Source organism: Pygocentrus nattereri, chromosome 26 (assembly GCF_015220715.1).
Source record: "Pygocentrus nattereri isolate fPygNat1 chromosome 26, fPygNat1.pri, whole genome shotgun sequence".
Lineage (NCBI taxonomy): Eukaryota > Metazoa > Chordata > Actinopteri > Characiformes > Serrasalmidae > Pygocentrus > Pygocentrus nattereri.
Window position 1 is genome coordinate 6,654,273 of NC_051236.1, and position 18,020 is coordinate 6,672,292.

Genomic DNA, 18,020 nt, shown 5'->3' on the forward strand with positions numbered 1-18,020 from the left:
CATTGGAGATCAGGCCAACAATCATGGTGTCAACTGCAAATTTGATGGTGACGTTGGAGCTGTGTCTGGCTGAGCAGTCGTGGGTGTACAGGGAGTACAAGACAGCGCTGAGCACACAGCCCTGAGGAGCTTTGGTGTTAAGGGTCAGTGAGGAGGAGATGAAGCTTCCCATCTTTACCATCTGGCTTAGGCCCGTCAGGAAGTTCAGGATCCAGCTGCACAGAAAACTGTTCAGACCCAGATCCCGAAGCTTGATGTCGAGCCTTGAGGGCACGATGGTGTTGAATGCTGAGCTGTAGTCCAGCATTCTCACATACGTGTTCCTTCGTGTCCAGATGGGAGAGGGCAGTCTGTAGAGTCAGGGCTGTTGCGTCATCAGCGGATCTGTTCTCTCTGTAAGCAAACTGCAGTGGGTCCAGAGCGGCCGGTAGTGAGGAGCTATAAAGTCTCTGACCATCTTCTCAAAGCACTTGCTTATGAGGTTTTATACTGGAGGTTTGGATATTTCTTGTAAAATTAACATCCAAAATTGATCCAGTCTACATTTTATCACTCTTAGAAAACCAAACTACAACCAAATATGGTTTAAAAAAAAAAAAAGTACATTGAACTTGAACCTAGCGGAACGCTATGGAAACAGATGAGACGTTTTAGTCCTTAAGAGAGAATCTAAAAAGTGGACAAGGATGACTTTCTCAGTTTTATAATGGATGTATTTATCTAAAAGAAGGCAAAATCACATCAGTACAACTGAAACTCCTCTCAGTGCAGCCAAAACTCTTCCCAGTATAACCAAAACCCCTCCTAGTACAACCAAAACTCTTCCCAGTATAACTGAAACCCCTCCCAGTACAACCGAAATCGCTCCCAGTACAACCGAAACCCCTCCCAGTACAACTGAAACTACTCCCAGTACAATCAAAACTCTTCCCAGTACAACTGAAACCCCCCCAGTACAACCAAAACTCTTCCCAGTATAACCCTAAAACTCTTCCCAGTACAACTGAAACCCCTCCCAGTACAACCGAAACCCCTCCCAGTACAACCAAAACCCCTCCCAGTACAACTGAAACTACTCCCAGTACAACTGAAATCCCTCCCAGTACAATCAAAACTCTTCCCAGTACAACTGAAACCCCTCCCAGTACAACCGAAACTCTTCACAGTACGACCAAAACTCTTCCCAGTATAACCCTAAAACTCTTCCCAGTACAACCGAAACCCCTCCCAGTACAACCGAAACCCCTCCCAGAACAACTGAAACTCTTCCCAGTACAACCCGAAACTTTTCCCAGTACAACCAAAACCACTCCCAGTACAACCAAAACTCTTCCCAGTACAACTGAAACCCCTCCCAGTACAACCAGTCCTCTTCCCCCTGCAGTGCATCACTGGTCATATGGTCCGTGTCTGAGGACTCACATGGTTGGGGTTCCAGACTAAACTAAATGCTTCATATCAGCATGTAGAGACACGACTGTACGAAACACTGCAGATGCAGAGGCTGAACAGAGAGAGTTAGTGATTGTTTTCCGCATAACGATTTGCATATTCCATCCTACAGCCATCACATTTCAGTCCGACTAACCAGAGACACATTTGACCACGAGTGTAAAGTCACATACTATGACTATTGATTGAATCATGTTTAAATTTAGAAACATTGGTGGAATTCCCCTTCTAGTAGCACATATGGTGAACATTGAGCTGTTTAAAAATCTACCATGCATTACTTTCTGCTAACAGCTGTCGGACAACCTTACAGATGTAGGTCTGTAACCGGATTAGAGAGCAGAGAAGTGGTGCGTGAGTCGGTTATGAGTCCAGTGACCTTAAAGCCTTTCACCTCTTAATGATACAGCACAGCGAGCCATTTATTAGTCTGCAGATCATTTATTCGGAAAAGTGACCTCATTGTAGATGTTGCGGAACGTTTTCCTTGTTTTCTCATTGATTAACACAGGACTTCACTTTTGTTTCCTCAGCTCTGCTTCTGATTTTCTAAACTGTGTGTCATATACGTTAAATGGACACAAGTATTGGGACACCTCTTAATCATTGAACTCAGGTGTTTCATTCAGTCTCATTGCCACAGGTGTATAAATCCAGCACCCAGCCCTGCCGTCACACACATTAGTGAAAGAGCGGGTCTAAAGAGCCGCTGGATTCCAGTGTGGTGCTGTAACAGGATCCGCTGTCACACGAGTCAGTTCAAGAAAGTTCTCCCTCCTAGATTTTCTATAACCAGCTATGAGAGTATTATTGAACGGTGGGAGCGTTTAGGAACCACAGCAGCTCAGGAACAAAGAGTCAGACCACGTGAAGTTACAGAGCAGTTCGCCAAGTTCTGAGAAGCACAGAGCATAAAAGTCTCCAACGCTCTGCTGATCAATACCTCCAGAGTTCAAACCTCCTCTGGCATCAACATCTGCACAGAAGCTGCACCAGGAGCTTCATGGCAGGGTTTCCAGGGTCGAGCAGCTGCATGCAGGCCTTACATCACCGAGCACAGAGCCAAGCGTCGGATGGAGTGGACTAAAGCACCTCTGGACGCTGGAGTGGAAATGCATTCTGTGGAGTGACCCATCAGCTCCTCTATCGGTCTGTCTGATGGACGAGTCTGGGTTTGGTGAATGCCAGGAGAACATTACCTGCCTGACCGCACCGTGCCAGCTGTGAAGTTTGGTGGAGGTGGGATGATGATGATATGTGGCTGTTTTTCAGGGGTTGGTCTAGAACGCTTAGTTCCAGTGAAGGGTATCTTAATGCTTCAGCAGAACAAGACCTTTCCTGTTCCAGCATGACTGAGCCCCAATGCTCAAAGTGGCTCCATAAAAGCCTGACTGGGTGAGTTTGGTGCGGAAGAACTTGACTGACCCTCACAGAACCCTGACCTCAACCCCATCCAACACCTTTGGGATGAACTAAAACGGAGATTGTGAGCCAGACCCTCTCGTCCAACATCAGTGACTTATCAAAAACTTCCACAGATACTCTCCAAAATCTTATAGAAAGATTCCCAGAAGAGTGGAAACTGTTGTAGCTGCAAAGGGGGACCAACTCCATATTAATGCCTATGGAGAATGAGATTCTGAAAACTGAAATACTGATCGTTAGTACTAAAACTCAGAGAACGCTGCTTTATGAGACGCTCTGCTTTTTGTCTTCATGTCCCAAACCTGCAGTAGAAGCCTGGCTGTGATCTCAGACTCTGAGCTCTGTTTAATCTGCATGTAAGCACAGTCACTAAAGCAGCTTTTGTAAGAAAATCACTAAAGTCCAGTCTTTTCTCTCTCAGAGCGACGCAGAGAAACCTGTAGCTGCGTTTATTCAGCAGAGTTGATCACTGTAATAGTCTTCTTACTGGAGAAAACCATCCGTCCTCTAGAACCCGTAGCACCAACACAAAGAACTCATATCACCCTGTTACACAGCGCACTGACCTCCTGGATCGGTTACAGAGAGTTTAAAGCTCTGCTGCTGGTTTTTAAAGCTCTAAATGACCTTAAAGCTCCTGAATGTTTGTCTGTTTATGATCTCAGATCTGCAGATTCTGACCTTCAAACTCCTTCAGTAAAACACAGAAAAGGCTCTTTCAGTTCTGCTTCTAAACTGTGGAGCTCAGTGTGCGATCTACTCTGTCACCTTCAGTGAGCTGTAGCTCTTTGGAGAAAGTTCAACAAATCATGTGCATCACACCAGACCTGCTGAAGAGCTGCAGTGAAATCTTGTGAAACTGTGAAGAAAGACGGTGGAGGAATGTTTTACTGGAGTCACAAGGTCAGGAAAGGAAAGCAGAAGTGGGTCACGTGGACAGAACTGCCAGAGTGGGTTATATTAAAGGGGAATGTCACCACCTTTTCAAAATTCCTGCATAATTAAGAGGTTAAGATGTAAGCAAAGTTCATTCCGAGTGGTTTGGTGGAATGAGTGAAGTGGAACATCTCACTGTTTCGTCTCTTCTGTTATCTATGTTTTATTACTACCATTAACATTTTGCTACTGTTATAATATTTTTATTATAAATTTATTATAAATGTATTTTTTTGCACTTGCATTTACTGTTTTGATCATTTTTGTCTACTGGGTTGTTCAGCACTTTAAACAGCATCCACTAGCTTTAAATGCGCTTTATGAATAAAGTATAAATGTGACGACTATAATAACTAAAAGTCACTAAAAGGAGGAGAAAAAGTCAAATTAACACCAAAAAGTTGTAAAAAGTAACGTTTTACATCAATTCAGAGCTCAAAAGCAGCTCAGCTGCTGGTTTTTTAAGTCTCAGGTTGATCTCAGACGCTTCAGGTTGAGGAGGTTGTCAGTGGTGAACGATCGCAGAACATTCGGACGAGTGGGTTAGAACTTTACTGTCCTGCTATATTAGACCTGATCCAATCTGACCTGAGTAAACAAGCAGACTCACTTCCTTCTAGTTAACATAAATTTGCATGTAAGGTTTCTGTAAACGGCGTCACAGAATTCCTGCAAAGCCATAAACAAATAACAATGTAGACCTACTTACAAAACAAGTTATGGAATTTTCACACCGAGTCACATCAGCTATGATGTAGTTAATCAGGACCATTGAGAGCCATTAGCACCTGCACAATGAGGACTGACTTCCCACCAGCTTTCAGACATTCCTGCATAATTAAACAGTTGAGATGTAAACAGAGTCATTCAGAGTCGTTTGGTCAGAACTGTTCACAGTGGTGGTGATGGGAACCAGACATCCCCCTCTAAGAGCCCCTCACAGAAAGTTCCTACATGAGATGGTTCTGAATTCACTGCCTGATGACTGAGACGCTGTTTTATGAGAGTTCAGAGAACTCCAACTCCATTCATGGTGGAGGGAGACATGCAGGGCGCTGTGCGGCAAAATAGTCCCCAAAGAAAACGGATTATTCCAGATTTTCCACTATTTTCCATCATCAACATTCCATATAAGCTCAGAAGACTCGTGTAGGTTCTCTGGTGGTTCTGGATGGCAAATAAAATGTCTATATCTGTGTTGTAGTCATGGCGACGTCTGGTTCCTATCACCACCACTGTAAAGACATCTGAACCGTTTCACACCAAACCAGTTCTATGAACCTCTCTGTTTACACCTCACACACCGAGATTCAGAGTCGGATTAGTCTCTGATCTTAACGTTGACATTTAATTTGACTTCTTTTCCTATTTTTACTCGTTCTCTATCACTTTTATTGAATTGTATTGCTTATTAACCCTCAACCCAGGGAGAAAAACTTCATTTTGTTTATGAGTCTATAACTACCTGCGTTCACATCTTTACATTCTAAACTCAATTCTTAATATTTATTATCCTCCATGCAGCATTAATAAAGTTATAATTATTATTCAGTTTTACTGAAGAAAGTCTTTAAAGTCTGTTTACATCGGTCTTATCGCTCCACACACACCAAGACAGGCTGATTAAAGAGCAAAAGAGTCCAATCAAAGTCCGATTAGAGGAAAACGATCTGACATGAAGAGAAATCAGTTAGTATTAATATGAGGTTAATATGAAAGCTCAATAAGTGAAATCAGGTCCCGGGTAAATAAAGCTTGCGGCCAAAATCTCCTCCAAACAAAGGCGTGCTTGGCTTTGAGTACCGACTCCTGGCCCACAGAACCCTTATTCATCCTGACTCGGTGTGTGTATATATTTATACAGTTCTGTGCAGAATTATATTTAAAACGCTGTTTATCTGCTCAGTAAGTGTTTATCTTCTCAGTGGAACGGCTACTGATGACTTTACATCTGTCAGTGTGTGTGTTTGACTATTTTCTGCCCTCTCCCTGAGAAAGATCAGTGTTAATTACAGCAATCATCCATACCTGCTTTATCTAATCAATACTTTATTATGCTAAATCTGGTGGAACTCAATAAATCCACATGACGCTGCAGGAAAAATCTGGAACCCAACTATATCTTTCAGACAGAAAATTTTACTCTGTTAGTTTATTTGTGTTTTTTAATGTTTTGTGATGATTTTATAAGCACAAACATACTTACTGCTCATATTCATGGTAGAAAATGTAGAATATGATACGTGCTATAACTTTTGCACAGGCCACATTGTAGGTTTTATTACATCCAAATATGCAAATTCAGTAAATAAACAGTAATTGAGTGTTCAAACGTGCAGAAGTGTGTTCACTTGTAACGGGGAGCGAGGTAGCGCACGCGTGTGTGGAGGTAAGCGACTTTTATTGAGGGCAAATCCAGGGTCGTGGTCAAAACAGTCCAAGGTCATAGAGCCAATATGGAGAGATTGTTGGGTAGACATGACAAAACCAGAATACAATCAAATACACAGAGAAAACATCAAACAGAGGCCGATACAAAGACCAGCGAACACCAACGCCAAACACAGGGCTTAAATAACAAAGGGTAAACGAGGGACAGGTGGAAAACAGGTGGAGACAATCATGGGCGGAGACATGAAACGAGGGGGCCGGACTAAAAAAAAACAAAACAAGAACGTACATGGACAAAACTGGGAGGGGCCAATCGTGACATCACTGTGGAGGATGTGTAACTTATTCACACTCAGAAAATCAACAACAGAAATGTAGCATTTATTTATTTATTTATTTTTGTATTTATATTCATATATTTAATTATATGTGTGTATAAGTAGGTATGCTTATATACATATATATATATATATATATATATATATATATATATATATATATATATATACACACTCACCAGCCACTTTATTAGGTACACTTGCTAGTAAAAGGTTGGACCCCCTTTTGCCTTCAGAACTGCATTAATTCTTCGTGTCAGACTTTCAGCAAGGTGTTGGAAACGTTCCTCAGAGATTCTGGTTGGTTATTTGAGTTCCTGTTGTCTTTCTATCATCTGGAACCAGTCTGCCCATTCTCCTCTGACCTCTTTATTACTTTTATTATTATTATTACATTACATTTAGCAGACGCTTTTATCCAAAGCGACTTACAAATAATGTGGTACATAGAACAAACATAGTCAGGCCTTAATAGCGGGGTAGAGAAGGGAAGGAGGGCAAGAAGGAGATGAGGTTGGTAGTGGCTAGATTTGCAAGAGGCGATTAGAGCAAGTGCTCCCTGAAGAGCTCTGTCTTCAGGAGTTTCTTAAACATAGCGAGGGACGCCCCTGCTCTGACAGCGGAAGGTAGCTTGTTCCACCATTGGGGAATCAAGTATGAGAACAGTCTTGATTGCTTTGTGTGAATGTTTGGCAAAGCAAAGCGACGTTCATTGGAGGATCGCAGCGGCCGGGCGGTGCTGTAAGCCTTTAGGAGTGAGTGCAGGTAGGAAGGAGCCTGCTCTGCTAACACCTGGTAGGCAATCGTAAGAGTTTTAAATTTGATACGAGCAGCAACCGGTAACCAGTGGAGCTCAATGAGCAGTGGGGTGACATGCGCCCGTTTTGGTTGGTTAAAGACCAGATGTGCTGCAGCGTTCTGAACCATCTTCAGTGGTTTTACAACACAGGCCGGGAGGCCCGTCAGTATGGCATTGCAGTAGTCGAGGCGTGAGATGACCACTGCTTGTACCAAGAGTTGGGTGGCTTGTTGTGTTAGAAACGGCCGTATCTGTCTGATGTTGTACAGCACAAAGCGGCAGGACCGAGCCACCGAGGCAACATGGTGCATAAAGGAGAGTTAGTCATCTACCATAACCCCCAGGTTCCTAGCAACCTTTGTCGGGGAGAGTGAGAGTGAGTCGATGGTTATGGTGAAGTTGTGTTGAATGGATTGTTTAGCTGGTATAACCAGAAGTTCAGACTTGGACAGGTTTAGTTGAAGGTGGTGTTCCTTCATCCATGCGGATATGTCTGAGAGGCACTCTCACATCAACAAGGCATTTTTGTTCACACAACTGACCGCTTACTGGATATTTCCCCTTTTTCGACCGTTCTCTGTAAACCCTAGATATGGTTGTGTGTGAAAATCCCAGCAGATCAGCAGTTTCTGAAATACTCAGACCAGCCCGTCTGGCACCAACAACCACACCATGTTCAAAGTCTCTTAAATCCCCTTTCTTCCCCGTTCTGATGCTCCTTCTGCACTTCAGATGCATTACATGCCTAAATGCAGCCATGTGATTGGCTGATTAGCTATTTGTGTTAAAAAGCACCTGAACAGGTGTACCTAATTATATTACCTATTTATACCTAATAAAGTGGCAGGTGAGTGTGTGTGTGTATATGTGTATATATATATATATATATATATATATATATATATATATATACATATATACATACATACCTAAAAATGGTAATTTTTCAGGAGAAGCCCAAACATCAGGAAAATAAAATAACACACAAAATACAAGGCTTTGTGTCGACAGCCACGACACATGGGAAGAAAAAATGAAGCATGCAAAAGATTAAACCGTCTGTTTTATTAATACTGTGTGTTTTATTGATCGTTGGTCATTGAGAGGCTGTAAAGCACGATGACTCTGCACATTTAAAGCCCTTCTGTCACTGCAGGGTGAATTTGCCCTTTATCCTCTTTTGTAGATGCCCACATCATCATCGTCATCATCATCCTCATCGCCGCTCCTGTCAGCTGCTGAGGCTCCTCACACAGCATGTTATTACTGTAAAGCTACATTAAACACTGTAAACCCTGTTCATAAGTGAGGCCTCTTACTCGTCACACCCATGCCGAATATTACATAAGTCTATTTACATAACTTCTCTGCTGCCATGAGAACCGTGCTGGAACCTTTGGGTCAGACTGTCGGGCTGTGTTGTCTCAGGCCGGTCAAGCGAGGCATTGTTTTAACGCTCACTTGCCTCTTTGTGTCTGTCTTTTTAGCTCGTGTGGAGTAAAGGAAAGTGCTTTTGAAGGCTTTTTTAAATAGAGCCTCACATCCTGACTCGCTGACCCGACTGCTGACGGCAGACCAACTGCTGTCTGACTTCCAGGAAAGACGCAGTGAGTGGTGGAACTAAAGAGGAAATTCACTAATTCAGCTTTCACTACTGAATCATTCAGATCCGCAGCACATTTGTAGCTGAATGCCGGTCTAGCGTCGACGCCCGACGTGAGAATTCACAAAGAAAAGACTGATTTTTGTCTATAAGTCTTCCTAAAATTGGCACAGTGGGTGACATGCTAATAAAAACAAAGCAGTGGTTTATAAATCTGTACCTTCATTAAAATTACGATACTATAAATACAGAATACAGTCAATGTTTCATCACATTAAAGTCTGATTCTCAAACTGACGCCTGAAAGCATCTGCACTGAAAGCTCTGACATCATTGCTTAAATATGAAGTTTACACAAGTCATAATTACTTAATTTGCTGTGATTAGCTGCTGTCAGCAGTCCAGGAGGCTGTTTGTGTGGGATAAAAACGGCTTGTCAGTTCAACCTAAAAATGAAGTTAAAATTACTTTGATTGACAGAAATATTCACTCACTGATTTAATCGTGCTTGCAATCATAAAAGTGGATCACTTATTTATTACCGCATGAATTTTTTAAGTTGAGCGGGTAACCCATTGGAGAGCGCAGGGGCAGATCCCAGAATTCCTAGTTGATTTCTGTTTATGAGCTTTTATTTTTCCTTCAGATGTTTTATATGGGAAGTGAGCCTCTTCATAGCATTCTGCTGACGGGGTGAGGAGCTCGGAGTAGAGCCGCTACTCCTCCACACTGAGAGGAGCCCACTGCGGTGGTTCAAGCATCTGATCCGGATGCCCTCTGATCGCCTCCCAGTGGGGGTGAACCAGGCACGGCCTACTGGGACGAGATCCTGGGTCATCCTAGGATGGAGGGATTATATCTCCAAGTTTAAGGTTAGGATTAAGTGATTAAGAGGCCCTTATTAGTCCCACAAACGGGAAAATTTCACCTTCACATTTGACTCATCCAACCACATACACACTAGTGAACACACACACAAGGGGGCAGTGAGCACACTGACCCGGAGTGGTGGGCAGCCCTATCCGCAGCGCCCGGGGAGCAGTTGGGGGTTAGGTGTCTTGCTCAAGGGCACATTTAAGAATTAAGTACAATGAAAAATTGTATTTGTGACTTTTGATGGCATTGTTTGACGGCCGGTGTCCAAAATAAAGGGTTCACAAAAATGTAAATAAAGTGTAGTTTGATTTTTAATGTAAAAAGTTGTGCAAAATAAAACAGAAAGACAAAAACTGAAGAAACTGAGTGCTTATTATATGTGTGTGGTTGGAGGGGCTCGGCTGAGGTTTGTACTTTACTGTTATTCTGGTTGTGTAAACAGCGTTCAGTACCGCGTCGTTATGGGTGTGAAAGTTGGAATCCGTGGCTCTGTGTGTCCGGAACAATAGTGCTGTGTCAGATGTGTTGTTATAGTAAATCCATAACTGTGTTCACATGTCCTGTTTCACTCAAATCACTTCCTCTCTAAAGCTGGTAAAACCAGGTCACTGAAACATGCGTCAACAGAAACGCAGCCGAGTGAAAGAGCAGCCGGGAGACGGATGATCAGGCATGACTAAGCACAAAAACGCTCTTCACTACTGGCCACTGATGGATCATATAGAGCTTGTGAAGACACAATGTGGCTTAAAGAGAGGTGAACTACACTCTTAAAAAGATGCGTTCTCAAAGAAGGGTTCTTCATTTAAAGAACACTTTGCATGATTAAATGGTTCTTTGCATAATGAAAGGTTTCTTCAGATTGAGGGAGAAGGTGCTGCAGGTGGTGCTACCAGAGGTGGATGAAGTACACAAACCATGTACTCGAGTTAAAGTAGATACCCAAGGTAAAATATTCCTCCAGTAAAAGTAGAAGTTCCTCCCTTCAGACCTCCACTTGAATAAAAGTACTAAAGTATTTCCCTTCAAATGTACTTAAGTATAAAGTAAAAGTACTAAAAGAGTAATTCTGGCTCTGATGTCCTGTTATCATTTTTATAACCAGACTGGCTTCATGAACTCATTTCAGGTGAAAGTCCTCCAGCGTCTCTCTTGGTAAACCAGTCTTTTAATAGAACGTCATTAATTAGTGACGCTGATGTCTATTAAAATGATCAGAAGCACAAAACACTGAAGGTAAACAGTTTCCATCAGGGAGAACCGAGTGGCTCTGAAATCACTTTTTACACACAAGCAAAGTTTCAGTTTCAGATTTATTTACAACTTAGTTCCAAGTTTAAGTTGAATAAAAACTGGCTTTAAACTCAGGATCACAGATGAGCTCCTTTACTATGTTGATCTGTAGGCCTCTGTTCATAAACATAAACCAGCCCAAACTCATTTACTATAAAATGAAATGGTGTTTGTAGAAATTCAGAAAAAAGCCGCGTCAGTCTCGACTGCATATGTGGACATATTTCTATATTGTGCTCTATTTACACAAAGTTAGGTTAGTTCATCATTTATGTTGAACAGACTCTCCCAAAGTTTTACGCTGCTTCGCTGACGTTGAACCGCGTGCTGCACTGGGTCGGTATGACCAACAGGTCAAAACCAGCTCTAAACAAAGTGACCGCTGGGCCCTGATTGGTGCTCTGGCTTTGCGCTTCTTTCGTTTTGACATGTTACGTTTTTATACACACAGAAACCAAAAGGAACGACAGATTTCTCAAAATGTAGGAGGAAAAAGTTGGATATTAGACTCTGAAATGTAGTGGAGTGAAAGGAAAAAGTCGCCCAGAATGGAAAAACTTCAGTACAGATACACCAAAAATACTAAAGTACAGAAACTAATTACATTTACTTAGTTACTCAGTTACTGTCCACTGTGAACCTTTATATAGAACCTTTTCGAAAGGTTTCACACGAGTCTCCAATGTGGACTGAATGAAGAATTGTTTCCGGCGTGACGGTCAGTCCTTAGTGAGCAATGGTGGGTCAAGGCTGGTCACTCTGCCAGAACAACAGTTAAGTGAATCAGTTTAAGATCAACAGGTGTCTTCAAGGATTTTAGGTATCTCACTCTCTGCAGGGCACAAAGATTCAGAGATTCAGAGAATCTAAAAGAAAAGGCTGAAAGCCATAAATGAAAGCCTGTAACCTTTGAACCCTCAGGCGGCACTGCATTAAAAACCGGAATGTTTCTGTGATGGGGATCAGCACATGTGCTCGGAACGCTTTGACAAACTGTTAGTGTCATTGCATGAATATAAGACCATCCTCTGCACAGTGGGAGTCACATATCAACAACATCCAGAAACACTGCCCACTTCTCTGGGCTCGGCTCATCTGAAATGGACTGATGCTCAGTGAAAACGTATTTTGTGGTCTGATGAGTCAACCTTTCAGTTTGATTATGGAAATAATGAATGTCATCAACCAATGTCTATTATGGTATGTATGTGTGTGTGTGTGGGGGGGGGGTTATTAGTGGGTAACCTGCACATCTATGAAAGCACCATTAACTCACATTTTGGAGCAACATATCGCTGTTGTCGAAACAAAACCATGTGTCTCCACTTTTGACGTTTTTCAGTTTTTGATATAATTTGTAAGTTCCTGTTATTTTTTACATCATATGTAAATTTCATGATGAATGGGCCAAAAGAAATGGCCCAAAACGACTTGGGAAAACATCTGGTTCCATTGATTTGCATTATAAGGAAAGCAAGTTTTTTGCTTTCTCCTGTAAAGTTATCATTTTGGAGATACGAGGTTTTGTTCCGACTGCAGCGATATGCTGTTGTTTAGATGTATTTTCCAAAATGTTTAAAACTGAGTACAATTAAAAAATACTATATGTAGCATTTCTTAAGACTGTCCTCTGCACAGTGGACAACGCTGCCGACTTCTCTGGGCTCGGCTCATCTGAAATGAACTGATGCTCAGTGGAAATGATGTGGGTCCATAGTTCCAAACGGTGAGATGACATGTATCTCAACCCCTCTTCATAGGCTCATAACTCCAGATGTGAGTGTCGTATGATCTCGTGATGAGATGGAATGGAAAGGGCGGCTCTATGGATTCAGGAAGGATTTGAACTGGATTTCTGAGCTGGATCATCACAAAGATACACACACAGAGACTTTGACGTGAGGCTGGTTCATCGACCCCAAAGGGTTAACAAAACTGGTTGGTATCAGCTGGTATTTTATTGGAATTATTTTATGGATTTACCAATATCACAATGCGTCGATACAGACGATGTATCGTCCAGAAATGCAGTGAAATATGAACTCAGTGTCTGCTGGTCCTCGTCAGGCTCTTTGATGTATTCATGCTGTGGTTAACTTCTCATGCGCAAAACAAATTCAGGCCAGTTCACTGGAGGTCACTCTTTTTCCTAGATGTGAGAATGCTTTGATCTGCGCTCGTGTTCCAGACTAACCTGGCTGTGAGGGATTAGCAGAGACTCATGGAGTCCAGATCTACATGACCAATTTAGAAAATCAAGACTTTTCAGGAAACACTCACAGCGATGAGACGCAGACATGGAGCAAACCTGAATTAACGAATGCACAAGCTTCCAGACAGGCCTACTGCATGATACCAATGCACAGTTAGAAGGAAGCTTCCACCAATTTTCCTAAATTTCTGTATAACTCAGTGTGTGTAGATGTAAACAGAGAGATTCAGAGCAGTTTGGTGTGAAATGGTTCAGATGTCTTTACAGTGGTGGTGATAGGAACCAGGCATCGCCAAGACTACAACAGAGATATAGACACTTTACCATCCAGAACCACCAGAGAACCTACACAAGTCTTCTGAGTTTATATGGAATGTAAACTGGAATAATACTTGAAAAAAAAAACTGGAATAATACTTGAAAAAATAAATGTTTTTGACCAAAATCTTCTCAAAACTATCAGAAAACAGTGTCTCGGTCATCAGGCAGTGAACCACTTCTTGTAATAAGTTTCTGTGAGGGAGCTTTTAGAGGTGGTGTGCACCAGTAGAACACTACAGGCCTGAATTCTGGACCCCTCCAGTGGGAGCTGGGTCCACTAGCTTTGTTACTTTGACCATCTTTACTGCCAATAAAACATCTTGATGCTGATGGGGCGGTTTCTTCCAGGTGCCACCATCCACAGCATGGTCTGATGGGCATGTAAATGGTGTAAATCAGTGGTCACCAACCTTCGTCCTGGAGAACCTCCTTCCTGTGAACTGTGGTTTAAACACATTGCAACAAGGGCTTTTTTCATCATGCAAAAAAAGAAAAGAGAGAAAGAGAGAGAGAGAGAGAGAGAAACAGAGAGAGAGAGAAAGTGAGAGAGAGAGAGACAGACAGAGAGAGAGAGAGACAGAGAGAGAGAGAAACAGAGAGAGAGAAAGTGAGAGAGAGAGAGAGAGAGAGAAACAGAGAGAGAGAGAAAGTGAGAGAGAGAGAGAGACAGAGAGAGAGAGAGAGAGCGAGAGAGAGAGAGAGAGAGAGAGAGAAAGAGAGAGAGTGAGAGAGAGAGAGAGTGCGAGAGAGAGACAGACAGAGAGAGAGAGAGAGAAAGTGAGAGAGAGAGAGAGAGAGAGAGAGAGAGAGAGAGAGAGAGAGAGAGAGAGAGAGAGAGAAAGAGAGAGAGTGAGAGAGAGAGAGAGTGCGAGAGAGAGACAGACAGAGAGAGAGAGAGAGACAGACAGAAAGAGAGAGAGAGAAAGAGTCCTGTGAGGGTCCATGGGGGTCCTCACTACTGAAGAACAGGGTAACAGAGTATCAGAGAAACAGATGGACTACAGTCTGTAACTGTAGAACTACAAAGTGCAGCTATACAGTAAGTGGAGCTGATAAACTGGACAATGAGCGCAGAAAGAAGGAGGTGGTCAGAATGTTACGCCTGACCAGTGTATCACATCAGTCTTAAAGGTAAAGGTTACAGTAACAAAAACAGCCTGCGGGATAAAGAGAGGTTGGAAAATGCAGGAATGAATTATGAATATCATTGGTGAATAAAAACGTTATGATTCAACCTCAGCTGGATAAATAAGACTCGTGAACAATGAGGGATATGGGCCCTTTAATGAGCTGAAGGCTGTAGTGTGGAGTGTTTACGGCCCTGAAGGGCTTAAATGATAATGTATAATTAATAATGCACGCATTCATTCAATCATTAATGCAGTAATTAAGTAATTAGTGCATTCATTCAGAACATGAGCCTTTCTGAATGTTAGTCATTTGACAAAGAAAAGAGCTCTAAATAGAACCGTGAACACTCAAAGAACCCTTTAATGCTCAAAGGGTTCTCTGCATGGTGAAATGGTTCTTCAGACTGATGGAGAATGTGCTGTGCATGGTTCTATATAGAATCTTTTTTGAGGGTTCTACACAGCACCAAAAGGGTTCTGCTATTGCTACACTGCCAAGCTTCTTACACTAGAAGAACCCTTTTAAAAAAGGGTTCTGCATAGAACTATCTACAACACTTTTGCCATCAATTTGAAGAACCATTTCACCGTGCAAACAGTTCTTTGTGTGTTCACGGTTCTATTTAGAAGCATTTTGTTTACTAGACAACCCTTGAAGAACCATCTTTTTTAAAGAGTGTGTTCATAGAACGTAGAACTATCGTCTTTACTAAAGAACACTTAAGGAACCATCTTTTTTAAGAGTGCTGTATCAAACTCATAGTTCTAAACAGAACCTCTTTAGAACCATCTTTTTAAAGAGTGTCTTGCTACATAGAACTCGTGGCTCTATATAGAACCATTGTTTTTACTGAAGAACCCTTGAAGAATTGTCTTGTTTTTAGCACTGTGTTGCTATATTGAATTAATGGTTCTATATAGAACCACCTCTCCTTGGATCACCACCTTATCATGGTGGAGGGGTTTGCGTGCTTGAATGATCTTAGGAGCTATGTTGTCTGGAGCAAAAGCTCCTGGTAGGGTCTCCCATGGCAAACTGGTCCTAGGTGACAGGTCAGACAAAGTGTGATCCATAATAACCCCTATGAAGACACAAAAACAGGACTTGTGTACCCTGCCCGGAACAGGGTTACCGGGGCCCCACCCTGGAGCAAGGCCTGGGGGAGGGGCTCGCCAGCGAGCGTCTGGTGGCCGGGCATTTACTCATGGTGCCTGGCCGGGCCCAGCCCGAAGGAGTTACATGAGTCCCCCCTCCCATCGACCCACCACCAATGGGAGGGGCAGTAGTAGGGGTTCGGTGCGTTGTGGATCGGGCAGTGTCCGAAGGCGTGGGCCTTGGCGTTCTGATCCTCGGTTGCTGAAACTGGCTATTGGAACTTGGAACGTTACCTCACTGGCGGGGAAGGAGCCTGAGTTGGTGCGCGAGGTTGAGAGATACCGGCTAGATATAGTCGGGCTCACCTCAACACACAGCTTGGGCTCTGGGTCCAATCTCCTTGAGAGGGGCTGGACTTTATTCTTTTCTGGAGTTGCCCATGGTGAGAGGCGGCGGGCAGGTGTGGGCTTTCTCATAGCCCCTCGACTCGGTGCCTGTATGTTGGGGTTTTCTCCGGTGGACGAGAGGGTAGCTTCCCTACGCCTTCGGGTTGGGGAACGGGTCCTGACTGTTGTCTGTGCTTATGCACCGAACAGCAGTTCAGAGTACCCAGCCTTCTTAGAGTCCTTGGGAAGGGTGCTTGAAAGTGCTCCTCCTGGAGACTCTATTGTCCTACTGGGGGACTTCAACGGTCACGTGGGCAATGACAGTGAGACCTGGAGGGGTGTGATTGGGAGGAATGGCCTCTCTGATCTGAACCTGAGTGGTGTTCAGTTTTTGGACTTCTGCGCAAACCACAGTTTGTCCATCACGAACACCATGTTTGAACACAAGGATGTCCATAAGTGCACATGGCACCAGGACACCCTAGGCCGCAGTTCAATGATTGACTTTGTAGTCGTGTCAACGGACTTGCGGCCATGTGTTTTGGACACTCGGGTAAAGAGAGGAGCTGAGCTGTCAACTGATCACCACCTGGTGGTGAGTTGGATCAGGTGGTGGGGGAAGATGCCGGTCAGACCAGGCAAGCCCAAACGTATAGTGAGGGTTTGCTGGGAACGTCTAGCAGAAGAACCTGTCAGATTGATCTTCAACTCACACCTCCGTCAGAACTTTGACCAGATATCGGGGGAGGTGGGGGACATTGACTCAGAATGGGCCATGTTCCGTTCCTCCATTGCTGAAGCGGCTGACTGTAGCTGTGGCCGTAAGGTAGTTGGTGCCTGTCGGGGCGGTAAATCCTCAAACCCGGTGGTGGACACCCCAGGTGAGAGATGCCGTCAAGCTGAAGAAGGAGTCCTACCGGGCATGGTTGGCCTGTGGGACACCAGAGGCAGCTGGCAGGTATCGACAGGCCAAGCGATCTGCGGCTTCAGTTGTTGCCAAGGCAAAAACCCGTGTATGGGAGGAGTTTGGTGAGGCCTTGGAAACTGACTTTAAGTCGGCTCCGAAAAGATTCTGGCAAACCGTCAGGCGACTCAGAAGGGGAAAGCAGTGTGCCACTAGCACTGTATATAGTGGAGATGGTGTGCTGCTGACTTCGACTGAAGACGTCATTGGGCGGTGGAAGGAATACTTTGAGGACCTTCTCAATCCCACCGACACGTTCTCCAGTGAGGAGGCTGAGTCTGGGGACATGGGAATAGGCTTGTCCATTACTGAGGCCGAAGTCGCTAAGGTAGTTAAGAAGCTCCTTGGTGGCAAGGCTCCAGGGGTGGATGAGATCCGCCCTGAGTTCCTCAAGGCTCTGGATGTTGTGGGGCTGTCTTGGCTGACACGCCTTTTCAACATTGCGTGGACATCGGGGGCGGTGCCACTGGATTGGCAGACTGGGGTGGTGGTGCCTCTTTTTAAAAAAGGGGACCGGAGGGTGTGTTCCAACTACAGGGGAATCACACTCCTCAGCCTCCCTGGCAAGGTCTATGCAGGGGTACTGGAGAAGAGAGTCCGGCTTATAGTCGAACCTCGGATCCAGGAGGAACAGTGCGGGTTTCGCCCTGGTCGTGGAACACTGGACCAACTCTTCACCCTCTCCAGGATTCTGGAGGGTTCATGGGAGTTTGCCCAACCAGTCCACATGTGCTTTGTGGATCTGGAGAAGGCATTCGACTGTGTTCCCCGGGGTATTCTGTGGGAGGTGCTTCGGGA